Here is a 13,703-nt window from a genome sequence, read left to right on the forward strand (position 1 = left end):
CAGCCTGGAACCCATCACAGCCGAGGGCTCAAGAAGTCTTCGGGGTGCTCGAGAGGGTGTCTGCCGTAGCACCCCTAACGAGATAGCGGCGTTTCGCGCAGTCGTTATTGCAAGTCATATCAGCAAAAGCAATCACTTTCTCAGCAGCAGGCAGTGCGAGCCCAGCGGCAGCTCTACATGAAGGTACCAATAGCCCAGGAAGGCCGCCGACCGCAGGAATTCGCGCCGCCCCCATCCCGCCAGCGTACACGAGACTTCCAGGGCACCCTGGACGACATCGAGGGACTGGAATAATTGGCATTCGCCGTGTCACAGGGCTCGTTGGTCTAGGGGTATGATTCCTGCTTAGGGTGCAGGAGGTCCCGGGTTCAAATCCCGGACGAGCCCTAGCGTTTTGTGCAAAGTGATCGCACGTCAGTGGCTGAGTCAGCGCAAAAAGCTCGCCGTCAATATCAAATGAATTTCTTATTCGATGTGAGCAATTGACACTCGGGTCCGACGCGTGAAGGCGATTACGAAGGTTTCGGGTACAGATGGTAGCAGATGCATGTTATTACGTCTTGCTTAAAGTGATGAAAAAGCGTTTCCGCCCGGGATCGAACCGGGGACCTTCTGCGTGTTAGGCAGACGTGATAACCGCTACACCACGGAAACTGCTTGTGTGCACCTTACTTCACAGACGACTTATAGTGATGTTGCCATCGTAACTAAAAAATTCAATAAATGTGGTACTTGCAAACGAAGGGACATGCAGCAGATCCACACACGACGTGGCTCATTGGAGGACAATACGACATAGGCAGGAAAATACTGTTCCCGCCCGGGATCGAACCGGGGACCTTCTGCGTGTGAAGCAGACGTGATAACCGCTACACTACGGAAACGACGGACCTGAGGAGTCCATCCTTGTTCACTCGAACTTGCCTCAGACTTTCTCTCGTCCGCGAATGCACACACGACAGTTCCTTTGTCAGCCTGGAACCCATCACAGCCGAGGGCTCAAGAAGTCTTCGGGGTGCTCGAGAGGGTGTCTGCCGTAGCACCCCTAACGAGATAGCGGCGTTTCGCGCAGTCGTTATTGCAAGTCATATCAGCAAAAGCAATCACTTTCTCAGCAGCAGGCAGTGCGAGCCCAGCGGCAGCTCTACATGAAGGTACCAATAGCCCAGGAAGGCCGCCGACCGCAGGAATTCGCGCCGCCCCCATCCCGCCAGCGTACACGAGACTTCCAGGGCACCCTGGACGACATCGAGGGACTGGAATAATTGGCATTCGCCGTGTCACAGGGCTCGTTGGTCTAGGGGTATGATTCCTGCTTAGGGTGCAGGAGGTCCCGGGTTCAAATCCCGGACGAGCCCTAGCGTTTTGTGCAAAGTGATCGCACGTCAGTGGCTGAGTCAGCGCAAAAAGCTCGCCGTCAATATCAAATGAATTTCTTATTCGATGTGAGCAATTGACACTCGGGTCCGACGCGTGAAGGCGATTACGAAGGTTTCGGGTACAGATGGTAGCAGATGCATGTTAGTACGTCTTGCTTAAAGTGATGAAAAAGTGTTTCCGCCCGGGATCGAACCGGGGACCTTCTGCGTGTTAGGCAGACGTGATAACCGCTACACCACGGAAACTGCTTGTGTGCACCTTACTTCACAGACGACTTATAGTGATGTTGCCATCGTAACTAAAAAATTCAATAAATGTGGTACTTGCAAACGAAGGGACCTGCAGCAGATCCACACACGACGTGGCTCATTGGTGGACAATACGACATAGGCAGGAAAAGACTGTTCCCGCCCGGGATCGCACCGGGGACCTTCTGCGTGTGAAGCAGACGTGATAACCGCTACACTACGGAAACGACGGACCTGGGGAGTCCATCCTTGTTCACTCGAACTTGCCTCAGACTTTCTCTCGTCCGCGAATGCACACACGACAGTTCCTTTGTCAGCCTGGAACCCATCACAGCCGAGGGCTCAAGAAGTCTTCGGGGTGCTCGAGAGGGTGTCTGCCGTAGCACCCCTAACGAGATAGCGGCGTTTCGCGCAGTCGTTATTGCAAGTCATATCAGCAAAAGCAATCACTTTCTCAGCAGCAGGCAGTGCGAGCCCAGCGGCAGCTCTACATGAAGGTACCAATAGCCCAGGAAGGCCGCCGACCGCAGGAATTCGCGCCGCCCCCATCCCGCCAGCGTACACGAGACTTCCAGGGCACCCTGGACGACATCGAGGGACTGGAATAATTGGCATTCGCCGTGTCACAGGGCTCGTTGGTCTAGGGGTATGATTCCTGCTTAGGGTGCAGGAGGTCCCGGGTTCAAATCCCGGACGAGCCCTAGCGTTTTGTGCAAAGTGATCGCACGTCAGTGGCTGAGTCAGCGCAAAAAGCTCGCCGTCAATATCAAATGAATTTCTTATTCGATGTGAGCAATTGACACTCGGGTCCGACGCGTGAAGGCGATTACGAAGGTTTCGGGTACAGATGGTAGCAGATGCATGTTAGTACGTCTTGCTTAAAGTGATGAAAAAGTGTTTCCGCCCGGGATCGAACCGGGGACCTTCTGCGTGTTAGGCAGACGTGATAACCGCTACACCACGGAAACTGCTTGTGTGCACCTTACTTCACAGACGACTTATAGTGATGTTGCCATCGTAACTAAAAAATTCAATAAATGTGGTACTTGCAAACGAAGGGACCTGCAGCAGATCCACACACGACGTGGCTCATTGGTGGACAATACGACATAGGCAGGAAAAGACTGTTCCCGCCCGGGATCGCACCGGGGACCTTCTGCGTGTGAAGCAGACGTGATAACCGCTACACTACGGAAACGACGGACCTGGGGAGTCCATCCTTGTTCACTCGAACTTGCCTCAGACTTTCTCTCGTCCGCGAATGCACACACGACAGTTCCTTTGTCAGCCTGGAACCCATCACAGCCGAGGGCTCAAGAAGTCTTCGGGGTGCTCGAGAGGGTGTCTGCCGTAGCACCCCTAACGAGATAGCGGCGTTTCGCGCAGTCGTTATTGCAAGTCATATCAGCAAAAGCAATTACTTTCTCAGCAGCAGGCAGTGCGAGCCCAGCGGCAGCTCTACATGAAGGTACCAATAGCCCAGGAAGGCCGCCGACCGCAGGAATTCGCGCCGCCCCCATCCCGCCAGCGTACACGAGACTTCCAGGGCACCCTGGACGACATCGAGGGACTGGAATAATTGGCATTCGCCGTGTCACAGGACTCGTTGGTCTAGGGGTATGATTCCTGCTTAGGGTGCAGGAGGTCCCGGGTTCAAATCCCGGACGAGCCCTAGCGTTTTGTGCAAAGTGATCGCACGTCAGTGGCTGAGTCAGCGCAAAAAGCTCGCCGTCAATATCAAATGAATTTCTTATTCGATGTGAGCAATTGACACTCGGGTCCGACGCGTGAAGGCGATTACGAAGGTTTCGGGTACAGATGGTAGCAGATGCATGTTAGTACGTCTTGCTTAAAGTGATGAAAAAGTGTTTCCGCCCGGGATCGAACCGGGGACCTTCTGCGTGTTAGGCAGACGTGATAACCGCTACACCACGGAAATTGCTTGTGTGCACCTTACTTCACAGACGACTTATAGTGATGTTGCCATCGTAACTAAAAAATTCAATAAATGTGGTACTTGCAAACGAAGGGACCTGCAGCAGATCCACACACGACGTGGCTCATTGGTGGACAATACGACATAGGCAGGAAAAGACTGTTCCCGCCCGGGATCGCACCGGGGACCTTCTGCGTGTGAAGCAGACGTGATAACCGCTACACTACGGAAACGACGGACCTGGGGAGTCCATCCTTGTTCACTCGAACTTGCCTCAGACTTTCTCTCGTCCGCGAATGCACACACGACAGTTCCTTTGTCAGCCTGGAACCCATCACAGCCGAGGGCTCAAGAAGTCTTCGGGGTGCTCGAGAGGGTGTCTGCCGTAGCACCCCTAACGAGATAGCGGCGTTTCGCGCAGTCGTTATTGCAAGTCATATCAGCAAAAGCAATCACTTTCTCAGCAGCAGGCAGTGCGAGCCCAGCGGCAGCTCTACATGAAGGTACCAATAGCCCAGGAAGGCCGCCGACCGCAGGAATTCGCGCCGCCCCCATCCCGCCAGCGTACACGAGACTTCCAGGGCACCCTGGACGACATCGAGGGACTGGAATAATTGGCATTCGCCGTGTCACAGGGCTCGTTGGTCTAGGGGTATGATTCCTGCTTAGGGTACAGGAGGTCCCGGGTTCAAATCCCGGACGAGCCCTAGCGTTTTGTGCAAAGTGATCGCACGTCAGTGGCTGAGTCAGCGCAAAAAGCTCGCCGTCAATATCAAATGAATTTCTTATTCGATGTGAGCAATTGACACTCGGGTCCGACGCGTGAAGGCGATTACGAAGGTTTCGGGTACAGATGGTAGCAGATGCATGTTAGTACGTCTTGCTTAAAGTGATGAAAAAGTGTTTCCGCCCGGGATCGAACCGGGGACCTTCTGCGTGTTAGGCAGACGTGATAACCGCTACACCACGGAAACTGCTTGTGTGCACCTTACTTCACAGACGACTTATAGTGATGTTGCCATCGTAACTAAAAAATTCAATAAATGTGGTACTTGCAAACGAAGGGACATGCAGCAGATCCACACACGACGTGGCTCATTGGAGGACAATACGACATAGGCAGGAAAATACTGTTCCCGCCCGGGATCGAACCGGGGACCTTCTGCGTGTGAAGCAGACGTGATAACCGCTACACTACGGAAACGACGGACCTGAGGAGTCCATCCTTGTTCACTCGAACTTGCCTCAGACTTTCTCTCGTCCGCGAATGCACACACGACAGTTCCTTTGTCAGCCTGGAACCCATCACAGCCGAGGGCTCAAGAAGTCTTCGGGGTGCTCGAGAGGGTGTCTGCCGTAGCACCCCTAACGAGATAGCGGCGTTTCGCGCAGTCGTTATTGCAAGTCATATCAGCAAAAGCAATCACTTTCTCAGCAGCAGGCAGTGCGAGCCCAGCGGCAGCTCTACATGAAGGTACCAATAGCCCAGGAAGGCCGCCGACCGCAGGAATTCGCGCCGCCCCCATCCCGCCAGCGTACACGAGACTTCCAGGGCACCCTGGACGACATCGAGGGACTGGAATAATTGGCATTCGCCGTGTCACAGGGCTCGTTGGTCTAGGGGTATGATTCCTGCTTGGGGTGCAGGAGGTCCCGGGTTCAAATCCCGGACGAGCCCTAGCGTTTTGTGCAAAGTGATCGCACGTCAGTGGCTGAGTCAGCGCAAAAAGCTCGCCGTCAATATCAAATGAATTTCTTATTCGATGTGAGCAATTGACACTCGGGTCCGACGCGTGAAGGCGATTACGAAGGTTTCGGGTACAGATGGTAGCAGATGCATGTTAGTACGTCTTGCTTAAAGTGATGAAAAAGTGTTTCCGCCCGGGATCGAACCGGGGACCTTCTGCGTGTTAGGCAGACGTGATAACCGCTACACCACGGAAACTGCTTGTGTGCACCTTACTTCACAGACGACTTATAGTGATGTTGCCATCGTAACTAAAAAATTCAATAAATGTGGTACTTGCAAACGAAGGGACATGCAGCAGATCCACACACGACGTGGCTCATTGGAGGACAATACGACATAGGCAGGAAAATACTGTTCCCGCCCGGGATCGAACCGGGGACCTTCTGCGTGTGAAGCAGACGTGATAACCGCTACACTACGGAAACGACGGACCTGAGGAGTCCATCCTTGTTCACTCGAACTTGCCTCAGACTTTCTCTCGTCCGCGAATGCACACACGACAGTTCCTTTGTCAGCCTGGAACCCATCACAGCCGAGGGCTCAAGAAGTCTTCGGGGTGCTCGAGAGGGTGTCTGCCGTAGCACCCCTAACGAGATAGCGGCGTTTCGCGCAGTCGTTATTGCAAGTCATATCAGCAAAAGCAATCACTTTCTCAGCAGCAGGCAGTGCGAGCCCAGCGGCAGCTCTACATGAAGGTACCAATAGCCCAGGAAGGCCGCCGACCGCAGGAATTCGCGCCGCCCCCATCCCGCCAGCGTACACGAGACTTCCAGGGCACCCTGGACGACATCGAGGGACTGGAATAATTGGCATTCGCCGTGTCACAGGGCTCGTTGGTCTAGGGGTATGATTCCTGCTTAGGGTGCAGGAGGTCCCGGGTTCAAATCCCGGACGAGCCCTAGCGTTTTGTGCAAAGTGATCGCACGTCAGTGGCTGAGTCAGCGCAAAAAGCTCGCCGTCAATATCAAATGAATTTCTTATTCGATGTGAGCAATTGACACTCGGGTCCGACGCGTGAAGGCGATTACGAAGGTTTCGGGTACAGATGGTAGCAGATGCATGTTAGTACGTCTTGCTTAAAGTGATGAAAAAGTGTTTCCGCCCGGGATCGAACCGGGGACCTTCTGCGTGTTAGGCAGACGTGATAACCGCTACACCACGGAAACTGCTTGTGTGCACCTTACTTCACAGACGACTTATAGTGATGTTGCCATCGTAACTAAAAAATTCAATAAATGTGGTACTTGCAAACGAAGGGACCTGCAGCAGATCCACACACGACGTGGCTCATTGGTGGACAATACGACATAGGCAGGAAAAGACTGTTCCCGCCCGGGATCGCACCGGGGACCTTCTGCGTGTGAAGCAGACGTGATAACCGCTACACTACGGAAACGACGGACCTGGGGAGTCCATCCTTGTTCACTCGAACTTGCCTCAGACTTTCTCTCGTCCGCGAATGCACACACGACAGTTCCTTTGTCAGCCTGGAACCCATCACAGCCGAGGGCTCAAGAAGTCTTCGGGGTGCTCGAGAGGGTGTCTGCCGTAGCACCCCTAACGAGATAGCGGCGTTTCGCGCAGTCGTTATTGCAAGTCATATCAGCAAAAGCAATCACTTTCTCAGCAGCAGGCAGTGCGAGCCCAGCGGCAGCTCTACATGAAGGTACCAATAGCCCAGGAAGGCCGCCGACCGCAGGAATTCGCGCCGCCCCCATCCCGCCAGCGTACACGAGACTTCCAGGGCACACTGGACGACATCGAGGGACTGGAATAATTGGCATTCGCCGTGTCACAGGACTCGTTGGTCTAGGGGTATGATTCCTGCTTAGGGTGCAGGAGGTCCCGGGTTCAAATCCCGGACGAGCCCTAGCGTTTTGTGCAAAGTGATCGCACGTCAGTGGCTGAGTCAGCGCAAAAAGCTCGCCGTCAATATCAAATGAATTTCTTATTCGATGTGAGCAATTGACACTCGGGTCCGACGCGTGAAGGCGATTACGAAGGTTTCGGGTACAGATGGTAGCAGATGCATGTTAGTACGTCTTGCTTAAAGTGATGAAAAAGTGTTTCCGCCCGGGATCGAACCGGGGACCTTCTGCGTGTTAGGCAGACGTGATAACCGCTACACCACGGAAACTGCTTGTGTGCACCTTACTTCACAGACGACTTATAGTGATGTTGCCATCGTAACTAAAAAATTCAATAAATGTGGTACTTGCAAACGAAGGGACATGCAGCAGATCCACACACGACGTGGCTCATTGGAGGACAATACGACATAGGCAGGAAAATACTGTTCCCGCCCGGGATCGAACCGGGGACCTTCTGCGTGTGAAGCAGACGTGATAACCGCTACACTACGGAAACGACGGACCTGAGGAGTCCATCCTTGTTCACTCGAACTTGCCTCAGACTTTCTCTCGTCCGCGAATGCACACACGACAGATCTTTTGTCAGCCTGGAACCCATCACAGCCGAGGGCTCAAGAAGTCTTCGGGGTGCTCGAGAGGGTGTCTGCCGTAGCACCCCTAACGAGATAGCGGCGTTTCGCGCAGTCGTTATTGCAAGTCATATCAGCAAAAGCAATCACTTTCTCAGCAGCAGGCAGTGCGAGCCCAGCGGCAGCTCTACATGAAGGTACCAATAGCCCAGGAAGGCCGCCGACCGCAGGAATTCGCGCCGCCCCCATCCCGCCAGCGTACACGAGACTTCCAGGGCACCCTGGACGACATCGAGGGACTGGAATAATTGGCATTCGCCGTGTCACAGGGCTCGTTGGTCTAGGGGTATGATTCCTGCTTAGGGTGCAGGAGGTCCCGGGTTCAAATCCCGGACGAGCCCTAGCGTTTTGTGCAAAGTGATCGCACGTCAGTGGCTGAGTCAGCGCAAAAAGCTCGCCGTCAATATCAAATGAATTTCTTATTCGATGTGAGCAATTGACACTCGGGTCCGACGCGTGAAGGCGATTACGAAGGTTTCGGGTACAGATGGTAGCAGATGCATGTTAGTACGTCTTGCTTAAAGTGATGAAAAAGTGTTTCCGCCCGGGATCGAACCGGGGACCTTCTGCGTGTTAGGCAGACGTGATAACCGCTACACCACGGAAACTGCTTGTGTGCACCTTACTTCACAGACGACTTATAGTGATGTTGCCATCGTAACTAAAAAATTCAATAAATGTGGTACTTGCAAACGAAGGGACATGCAGCAGATCCACACACGACGTGGCTCATTGGAGGACAATACGACATAGGCAGGAAAATACTGTTCCCGCCCGGGATCGAACCGGGGACCTTCTGCGTGTGAAGCAGACGTGATAACCGCTACACTACGGAAACGACGGACCTGAGGAGTCCATCCTTGTTCACTCGAACTTGCCTCAGACTTTCTCTCGTCCGCGAATGCACACACGACAGTTCCTTTGTCAGCCTGGAACCCATCACAGCCGAGGGCTCAAGAAGTCTTCGGGGTGCTCGAGAGGGTGTCTGCCGTAGCACCCCTAACGAGATAGCGGCGTTTCGCGCAGTCGTTATTGCAAGTCATATCAGCAAAAGCAATCACTTTCTCAGCAGCAGGCAGTGCGAGCCCAGCGGCAGCTCTACATGAAGGTACCAATAGCCCAGGAAGGCCGCCGACCGCAGGAATTCGCGCCGCCCCCATCCCGCCAGCGTACACGAGACTTCCAGGGCACCCTGGACGACATCGAGGGACTGGAATAATTGGCATTCGCCGTGTCACAGGGCTCGTTGGTCTAGGGGTATGATTCCTGCTTAGGGTGCAGGAGGTCCCGGGTTCAAATCCCGGACGAGCCCTAGCGTTTTGTGCAAAGTGATCGCACGTCAGTGGCTGAGTCAGCGCAAAAAGCTCGCCGTCAATATCAAATGAATTTCTTATTCGATGTGAGCAATTGACACTCGGGTCCGACGCGTGAAGGCGATTACGAAGGTTTCGGGTACAGATGGTAGCAGATGCATGTTAGTACGTCTTGCTTAAAGTGATGAAAAAGTGTTTCCGCCCGGGATCGAACCGGGGACCTTCTGCGTGTTAGGCAGACGTGATAACCGCTACACCACGGAAACTGCTTGTGTGCACCTTACTTCACAGACGACTTATAGTGATGTTGCCATCGTAACTAAAAAATTCAATAAATGTGGTACTTGCAAACGAAGGGACATGCAGCAGATCCACACACGACGTGGCTCATTGGAGGACAATACGACATAGGCAGGAAAATACTGTTCCCGCCCGGGATCGAACCGGGGACCTTCTGCGTGTGAAGCAGACGTGATAACCGCTACACTACGGAAACGACGGACCTGAGGAGTCCATCCTTGTTCACTCGAACTTGCCTCAGACTTTCTCTCGTCCGCGAATGCACACACGACAGTTCCTTTGTCAGCCTGGAACCCATCACAGCCGAGGGCTCAAGAAGTCTTCGGGGTGCTCGAGAGGGTGTCTGCCGTAGCACCCCTAACGAGATAGCGGCGTTTCGCGCAGTCGTTATTGCAAGTCATATCAGCAAAAGCAATCACTTTCTCAGCAGCAGGCAGTGCGAGCCCAGCGGCAGCTCTACATGAAGGTACCAATAGCCCAGGAAGGCCGCCGACCGCAGGAATTCGCGCCGCCCCCATCCCGCCAGCGTACACGAGACTTCCAGGGCACCCTGGACGACATCGAGGGACTGGAATAATTGGCATTCGCCGTGTCACAGGGCTCGTTGGTCTAGGGGTATGATTCCTGCTTAGGGTGCAGGAGGTCCCGGGTTCAAATCCCGGACGAGCCCTAGCGTTTTGTGCAAAGTGATCGCACGTCAGTGGCTGAGTCAGCGCAAAAAGCTCGCCGTCAATATCAAATGAATTTCTTATTCGATGTGAGCAATTGACACTCGGGTCCGACGCGTGAAGGCGATTACGAAGGTTTCGGGTACAGATGGTAGCAGATGCATGTTAGTACGTCTTGCTTAAAGTGATGAAAAAGCGTTTCCGCCCGGGATCGAACCGGGGACCTTCTGCGTGTTAGGCAGACGTGATAACCGCTACACCACGGAAACTGCTTGTGTGCACCTTACTTCACAGACGACTTATAGTGATGTTGCCATCGTAACTAAAAAATTCAATAAATGTGGTACTTGCAAACGAAGGGACCTGCAGCAGATCCACACACGACGTGGCTCATTGGTGGACAATACGACATAGGCAGGAAAAGACTGTTCCCGCCCGGGATCGCACCGGGGACCTTCTGCGTGTGAAGCAGACGTGATAACCGCTACACTACGGAAACGACGGACCTGGGGAGTCCATCCTTGTTCACTCGAACTTGCCTCAGACTTTCTCTCGTCCGCGAATGCACACACGACAGTTCCTTTGTCAGCCTGGAACCCATCACAGCCGAGGGCTCAAGAAGTCTTCGGGGTGCTCGAGAGGGTGTCTGCCGTAGCACCCCTAACGAGATAGCGGCGTTTCGCGCAGTCGTTATTGCAAGTCATATCAGCAAAAGCAATCACTTTCTCAGCAGCAGGCAGTGCGAGCCCAGCGGCAGCTCTACATGAAGGTACCAATAGCCCAGGAAGGCCGCCGACCGCAGGAATTCGCGCCGCCCCCATCCCGCCAGCGTACACGAGACTTCCAGGGCACACTGGACGACATCGAGGGACTGGAATAATTGGCATTCGCCGTGTCACAGGACTCGTTGGTCTAGGGGTATGATTCCTGCTTAGGGTGCAGGAGGTCCCGGGTTCAAATCCCGGACGAGCCCTAGCGTTTTGTGCAAAGTGATCGCACGTCAGTGGCTGAGTCAGCGCAAAAAGCTCGCCGTCAATATCAAATGAATTTCTTATTCGATGTGAGCAATTGACACTCGGGTCCGACGCGTGAAGGCGATTACGAAGGTTTCGGGTACAGATGGTAGCAGATGCATGTTAGTACGTCTTGCTTAAAGTGATGAAAAAGTGTTTCCGCCCGGGATCGAACCGGGGACCTTCTGCGTGTTAGGCAGACGTGATAACCGCTACACCACGGAAACTGCTTGTGTGCACCTTACTTCACAGACGACTTATAGTGATGTTGCCATCGTAACTAAAAAATTCAATAAATGTGGTACTTGCAAACGAAGGGACATGCAGCAGATCCACACACGACGTGGCTCATTGGAGGACAATACGACATAGGCAGGAAAATACTGTTCCCGCCCGGGATCGAACCGGGGACCTTCTGCGTGTGAAGCAGACGTGATAACCGCTACACTACGGAAACGACGGACCTGAGGAGTCCATCCTTGTTCACTCGAACTTGCCTCAGACTTTCTCTCGTCCGCGAATGCACACACGACAGTTCCTTTGTCAGCCTGGAACCCATCACAGCCGAGGGCTCAAGAAGTCTTCGGGGTGCTCGAGAGGGTGTCTGCCGTAGCACCCCTAACGAGATAGCGGCGTTTCGCGCAGTCGTTATTGCAAGTCATATCAGCAAAAGCAATCACTTTCTCAGCAGCAGGCAGTGCGAGCCCAGCGGCAGCTCTACATGAAGGTACCAATAGCCCAGGAAGGCCGCCGACCGCAGGAATTCGCGCCGCCCCCATCCCGCCAGCGTACACGAGACTTCCAGGGCACCCTGGACGACATCGAGGGACTGGAATAATTGGCATTCGCCGTGTCACAGGGCTCGTTGGTCTAGGGGTATGATTCCTGCTTAGGGTGCAGGAGGTCCCGGGTTCAAATCCCGGACGAGCCCTAGCGTTTTGTGCAAAGTGATCGCACGTCAGTGGCTGAGTCAGCGCAAAAAGCTCGCCGTCAATATCAAATGAATTTCTTATTCGATGTGAGCAATTGACACCCGGGTCCGACGCGTGAAGGCGATTACGAAAGTTTCGGGTACAGATGGTAGCAGATGCATGTTAGTACGTCTTGCTTAAAGTGATGAAAAAGCGTTTCCGCCCGGGATCGAACCGGGGACCTTCTGCGTGTTAGGCAGACGTGATAACCGCTACACCACGGAAACTGCTTGTGTGCACCTTACTTCACAGACGACTTATAGTGATGTTGCCATCGTAACTAAAAAATTCAATAAATGTGGTACTTGCAAACGAAGGGACCTGCAGCAGATCCACACACGACGTGGCTCATTGGTGGACAATACGACATAGGCAGGAAAAGACTGTTCCCGCCCGGGATCGCACCGGGGACCTTCTGCGTGTGAAGCAGACGTGATAACCGCTACACTACGGAAACGACGGACCTGGGGAGTCCATCCTTGTTCACTCGAACTTGCCTCAGACTTTCTCTCGTCCGCGAATGCACACACGACAGTTCCTTTGTCAGCCTGGAACCCATCACAGCCGAGGGCTCAAGAAGTCTTCGGGGTGCTCGAGAGGGTGTCTGCCGTAGCACCCCTAACGAGATAGCGGCGTTTCGCGCAGTCGTTATTGCAAGTCATATCAGCAAAAGCAATCACTTTCTCAGCAGCAGGCAGTGCGAGCCCAGCGGCAGCTCTACATGAAGGTACCAATAGCCCAGGAAGGCCGCCGACCGCAGGAATTCGCGCCGCCCCCATCCCGCCAGCGTACACGAGACTTCCAGGGCACACTGGACGACATCGAGGGACTGGAATAATTGGCATTCGCCGTGTCACAGGACTCGTTGGTCTAGGGGTATGATTCCTGCTTAGGGTGCAGGAGGTCCCGGGTTCAAATCCCGGACGAGCCCTAGCGTTTTGTGCAAAGTGATCGCACGTCAGTGGCTGAGTCAGCGCAAAAAGCTCGCCGTCAATATCAAATGAATTTCTTATTCGATGTGAGCAATTGACACTCGGGTCCGACGCGTGAAGGCGATTACGAAGGTTTCGGGTACAGATGGTAGCAGATGCATGTTAGTACGTCTTGCTTAAAGTGATGAAAAAGTGTTTCCGCCCGGGATCGAACCGGGGACCTTCTGCGTGTTAGGCAGACGTGATAACCGCTACACCACGGAAACTGCTTGTGTGCACCTTACTTCACAGACGACTTATAGTGATGTTGCCATCGTAACTAAAAAATTCAATAAATGTGGTACTTGCAAACGAAGGGACATGCAGCAGATCCACACACGACGTGGCTCATTGGAGGACAATACGACATAGGCAGGAAAATACTGTTCCCGCCCGGGATCGAACCGGGGACCTTCTGCGTGTGAAGCAGACGTGATAACCGCTACACTACGGAAACGACGGACCTGAGGAGTCCATCCTTGTTCACTCGAACTTGCCTCAGACTTTCTCTCGTCCGCGAATGCACACACGACAGATCTTTTGTCAGCCTGGAACCCATCACAGCCGAGGGCTCAAGAAGTCTTCGGGGTGCTCGAGAGGGTGTCTGCCGTAGCACCCCTAACGAGATAGCGGCGTTTCGCGCAGTCGTTATT

General features: G+C 53.7%; 42 non-coding genes across 42 annotated transcripts; 14 read left to right on the top strand and 28 right to left on the bottom strand.

The window, feature by feature from the left end:
• The first annotated feature begins 315 nt into the window (after positions 1-315).
• Positions 316-387, top strand: Trnap-agg. The gene has a single exon. It is a non-coding gene; the product is annotated as a tRNA-Pro (tRNA).
• A 194-nt stretch (positions 388-581) lies between these two features.
• Positions 582-654, bottom strand: Trnav-aac. Its single transcript has one exon. It is a non-coding gene; the product is annotated as a tRNA-Val (tRNA).
• Positions 655-811: 157 nt separating this feature from the next.
• On the bottom strand, positions 812-884 carry Trnav-cac. The gene has a single exon. It is a non-coding gene; the product is annotated as a tRNA-Val (tRNA).
• Positions 885-1,286: 402 nt separating this feature from the next.
• Positions 1,287-1,358, top strand: Trnap-agg. Its single transcript has one exon. It is a non-coding gene; the product is annotated as a tRNA-Pro (tRNA).
• Positions 1,359-1,552: 194 nt separating this feature from the next.
• On the bottom strand, positions 1,553-1,625 carry Trnav-aac. Its single transcript has one exon. It is a non-coding gene; the product is annotated as a tRNA-Val (tRNA).
• Positions 1,626-1,782: 157 nt separating this feature from the next.
• Trnav-cac lies at positions 1,783-1,855 on the bottom strand. The gene has a single exon. It is a non-coding gene; the product is annotated as a tRNA-Val (tRNA).
• A 402-nt stretch (positions 1,856-2,257) lies between these two features.
• Trnap-agg lies at positions 2,258-2,329 on the top strand. The gene has a single exon. It is a non-coding gene; the product is annotated as a tRNA-Pro (tRNA).
• Positions 2,330-2,523: 194 nt separating this feature from the next.
• Trnav-aac lies at positions 2,524-2,596 on the bottom strand. Its single transcript has one exon. It is a non-coding gene; the product is annotated as a tRNA-Val (tRNA).
• A 157-nt stretch (positions 2,597-2,753) lies between these two features.
• Positions 2,754-2,826, bottom strand: Trnav-cac. The gene has a single exon. It is a non-coding gene; the product is annotated as a tRNA-Val (tRNA).
• Positions 2,827-3,227: 401 nt separating this feature from the next.
• Positions 3,228-3,300, top strand: Trnap-agg. The gene has a single exon. It is a non-coding gene; the product is annotated as a tRNA-Pro (tRNA).
• Positions 3,301-3,494: 194 nt separating this feature from the next.
• Positions 3,495-3,567, bottom strand: Trnav-aac. Its single transcript has one exon. It is a non-coding gene; the product is annotated as a tRNA-Val (tRNA).
• Positions 3,568-3,724: 157 nt separating this feature from the next.
• Positions 3,725-3,797, bottom strand: Trnav-cac. Its single transcript has one exon. It is a non-coding gene; the product is annotated as a tRNA-Val (tRNA).
• Positions 3,798-4,199: 402 nt separating this feature from the next.
• Trnap-agg lies at positions 4,200-4,271 on the top strand. The gene has a single exon. It is a non-coding gene; the product is annotated as a tRNA-Pro (tRNA).
• A 194-nt stretch (positions 4,272-4,465) lies between these two features.
• Trnav-aac lies at positions 4,466-4,538 on the bottom strand. The gene has a single exon. It is a non-coding gene; the product is annotated as a tRNA-Val (tRNA).
• A 157-nt stretch (positions 4,539-4,695) lies between these two features.
• Positions 4,696-4,768, bottom strand: Trnav-cac. Its single transcript has one exon. It is a non-coding gene; the product is annotated as a tRNA-Val (tRNA).
• Positions 4,769-5,170: 402 nt separating this feature from the next.
• Positions 5,171-5,242, top strand: Trnap-ggg. The gene has a single exon. It is a non-coding gene; the product is annotated as a tRNA-Pro (tRNA).
• Positions 5,243-5,436: 194 nt separating this feature from the next.
• On the bottom strand, positions 5,437-5,509 carry Trnav-aac. Its single transcript has one exon. It is a non-coding gene; the product is annotated as a tRNA-Val (tRNA).
• Positions 5,510-5,666: 157 nt separating this feature from the next.
• Trnav-cac lies at positions 5,667-5,739 on the bottom strand. The gene has a single exon. It is a non-coding gene; the product is annotated as a tRNA-Val (tRNA).
• A 402-nt stretch (positions 5,740-6,141) lies between these two features.
• Positions 6,142-6,213, top strand: Trnap-agg. The gene has a single exon. It is a non-coding gene; the product is annotated as a tRNA-Pro (tRNA).
• Positions 6,214-6,407: 194 nt separating this feature from the next.
• On the bottom strand, positions 6,408-6,480 carry Trnav-aac. The gene has a single exon. It is a non-coding gene; the product is annotated as a tRNA-Val (tRNA).
• Positions 6,481-6,637: 157 nt separating this feature from the next.
• On the bottom strand, positions 6,638-6,710 carry Trnav-cac. The gene has a single exon. It is a non-coding gene; the product is annotated as a tRNA-Val (tRNA).
• A 401-nt stretch (positions 6,711-7,111) lies between these two features.
• Positions 7,112-7,184, top strand: Trnap-agg. Its single transcript has one exon. It is a non-coding gene; the product is annotated as a tRNA-Pro (tRNA).
• A 194-nt stretch (positions 7,185-7,378) lies between these two features.
• Positions 7,379-7,451, bottom strand: Trnav-aac. Its single transcript has one exon. It is a non-coding gene; the product is annotated as a tRNA-Val (tRNA).
• Positions 7,452-7,608: 157 nt separating this feature from the next.
• Positions 7,609-7,681, bottom strand: Trnav-cac. The gene has a single exon. It is a non-coding gene; the product is annotated as a tRNA-Val (tRNA).
• A 402-nt stretch (positions 7,682-8,083) lies between these two features.
• On the top strand, positions 8,084-8,155 carry Trnap-agg. Its single transcript has one exon. It is a non-coding gene; the product is annotated as a tRNA-Pro (tRNA).
• A 194-nt stretch (positions 8,156-8,349) lies between these two features.
• Positions 8,350-8,422, bottom strand: Trnav-aac. The gene has a single exon. It is a non-coding gene; the product is annotated as a tRNA-Val (tRNA).
• Positions 8,423-8,579: 157 nt separating this feature from the next.
• On the bottom strand, positions 8,580-8,652 carry Trnav-cac. Its single transcript has one exon. It is a non-coding gene; the product is annotated as a tRNA-Val (tRNA).
• A 402-nt stretch (positions 8,653-9,054) lies between these two features.
• Trnap-agg lies at positions 9,055-9,126 on the top strand. The gene has a single exon. It is a non-coding gene; the product is annotated as a tRNA-Pro (tRNA).
• Positions 9,127-9,320: 194 nt separating this feature from the next.
• Trnav-aac lies at positions 9,321-9,393 on the bottom strand. Its single transcript has one exon. It is a non-coding gene; the product is annotated as a tRNA-Val (tRNA).
• Positions 9,394-9,550: 157 nt separating this feature from the next.
• Positions 9,551-9,623, bottom strand: Trnav-cac. The gene has a single exon. It is a non-coding gene; the product is annotated as a tRNA-Val (tRNA).
• Positions 9,624-10,025: 402 nt separating this feature from the next.
• Positions 10,026-10,097, top strand: Trnap-agg. Its single transcript has one exon. It is a non-coding gene; the product is annotated as a tRNA-Pro (tRNA).
• Positions 10,098-10,291: 194 nt separating this feature from the next.
• On the bottom strand, positions 10,292-10,364 carry Trnav-aac. The gene has a single exon. It is a non-coding gene; the product is annotated as a tRNA-Val (tRNA).
• A 157-nt stretch (positions 10,365-10,521) lies between these two features.
• Trnav-cac lies at positions 10,522-10,594 on the bottom strand. Its single transcript has one exon. It is a non-coding gene; the product is annotated as a tRNA-Val (tRNA).
• Positions 10,595-10,995: 401 nt separating this feature from the next.
• Trnap-agg lies at positions 10,996-11,068 on the top strand. The gene has a single exon. It is a non-coding gene; the product is annotated as a tRNA-Pro (tRNA).
• Positions 11,069-11,262: 194 nt separating this feature from the next.
• Trnav-aac lies at positions 11,263-11,335 on the bottom strand. Its single transcript has one exon. It is a non-coding gene; the product is annotated as a tRNA-Val (tRNA).
• A 157-nt stretch (positions 11,336-11,492) lies between these two features.
• On the bottom strand, positions 11,493-11,565 carry Trnav-cac. The gene has a single exon. It is a non-coding gene; the product is annotated as a tRNA-Val (tRNA).
• A 402-nt stretch (positions 11,566-11,967) lies between these two features.
• On the top strand, positions 11,968-12,039 carry Trnap-agg. Its single transcript has one exon. It is a non-coding gene; the product is annotated as a tRNA-Pro (tRNA).
• A 194-nt stretch (positions 12,040-12,233) lies between these two features.
• On the bottom strand, positions 12,234-12,306 carry Trnav-aac. Its single transcript has one exon. It is a non-coding gene; the product is annotated as a tRNA-Val (tRNA).
• Positions 12,307-12,463: 157 nt separating this feature from the next.
• Positions 12,464-12,536, bottom strand: Trnav-cac. Its single transcript has one exon. It is a non-coding gene; the product is annotated as a tRNA-Val (tRNA).
• Positions 12,537-12,937: 401 nt separating this feature from the next.
• Positions 12,938-13,010, top strand: Trnap-agg. Its single transcript has one exon. It is a non-coding gene; the product is annotated as a tRNA-Pro (tRNA).
• A 194-nt stretch (positions 13,011-13,204) lies between these two features.
• On the bottom strand, positions 13,205-13,277 carry Trnav-aac. The gene has a single exon. It is a non-coding gene; the product is annotated as a tRNA-Val (tRNA).
• A 157-nt stretch (positions 13,278-13,434) lies between these two features.
• Trnav-cac lies at positions 13,435-13,507 on the bottom strand. The gene has a single exon. It is a non-coding gene; the product is annotated as a tRNA-Val (tRNA).
• Between the last annotated feature and the right edge of the window lie 196 nt (positions 13,508-13,703).

This window comes from Schistocerca americana, chromosome 2 (genome assembly GCF_021461395.2).
Source record: "Schistocerca americana isolate TAMUIC-IGC-003095 chromosome 2, iqSchAmer2.1, whole genome shotgun sequence".
Taxonomy (NCBI): Eukaryota; Metazoa; Arthropoda; class Insecta; order Orthoptera; family Acrididae; genus Schistocerca; species Schistocerca americana.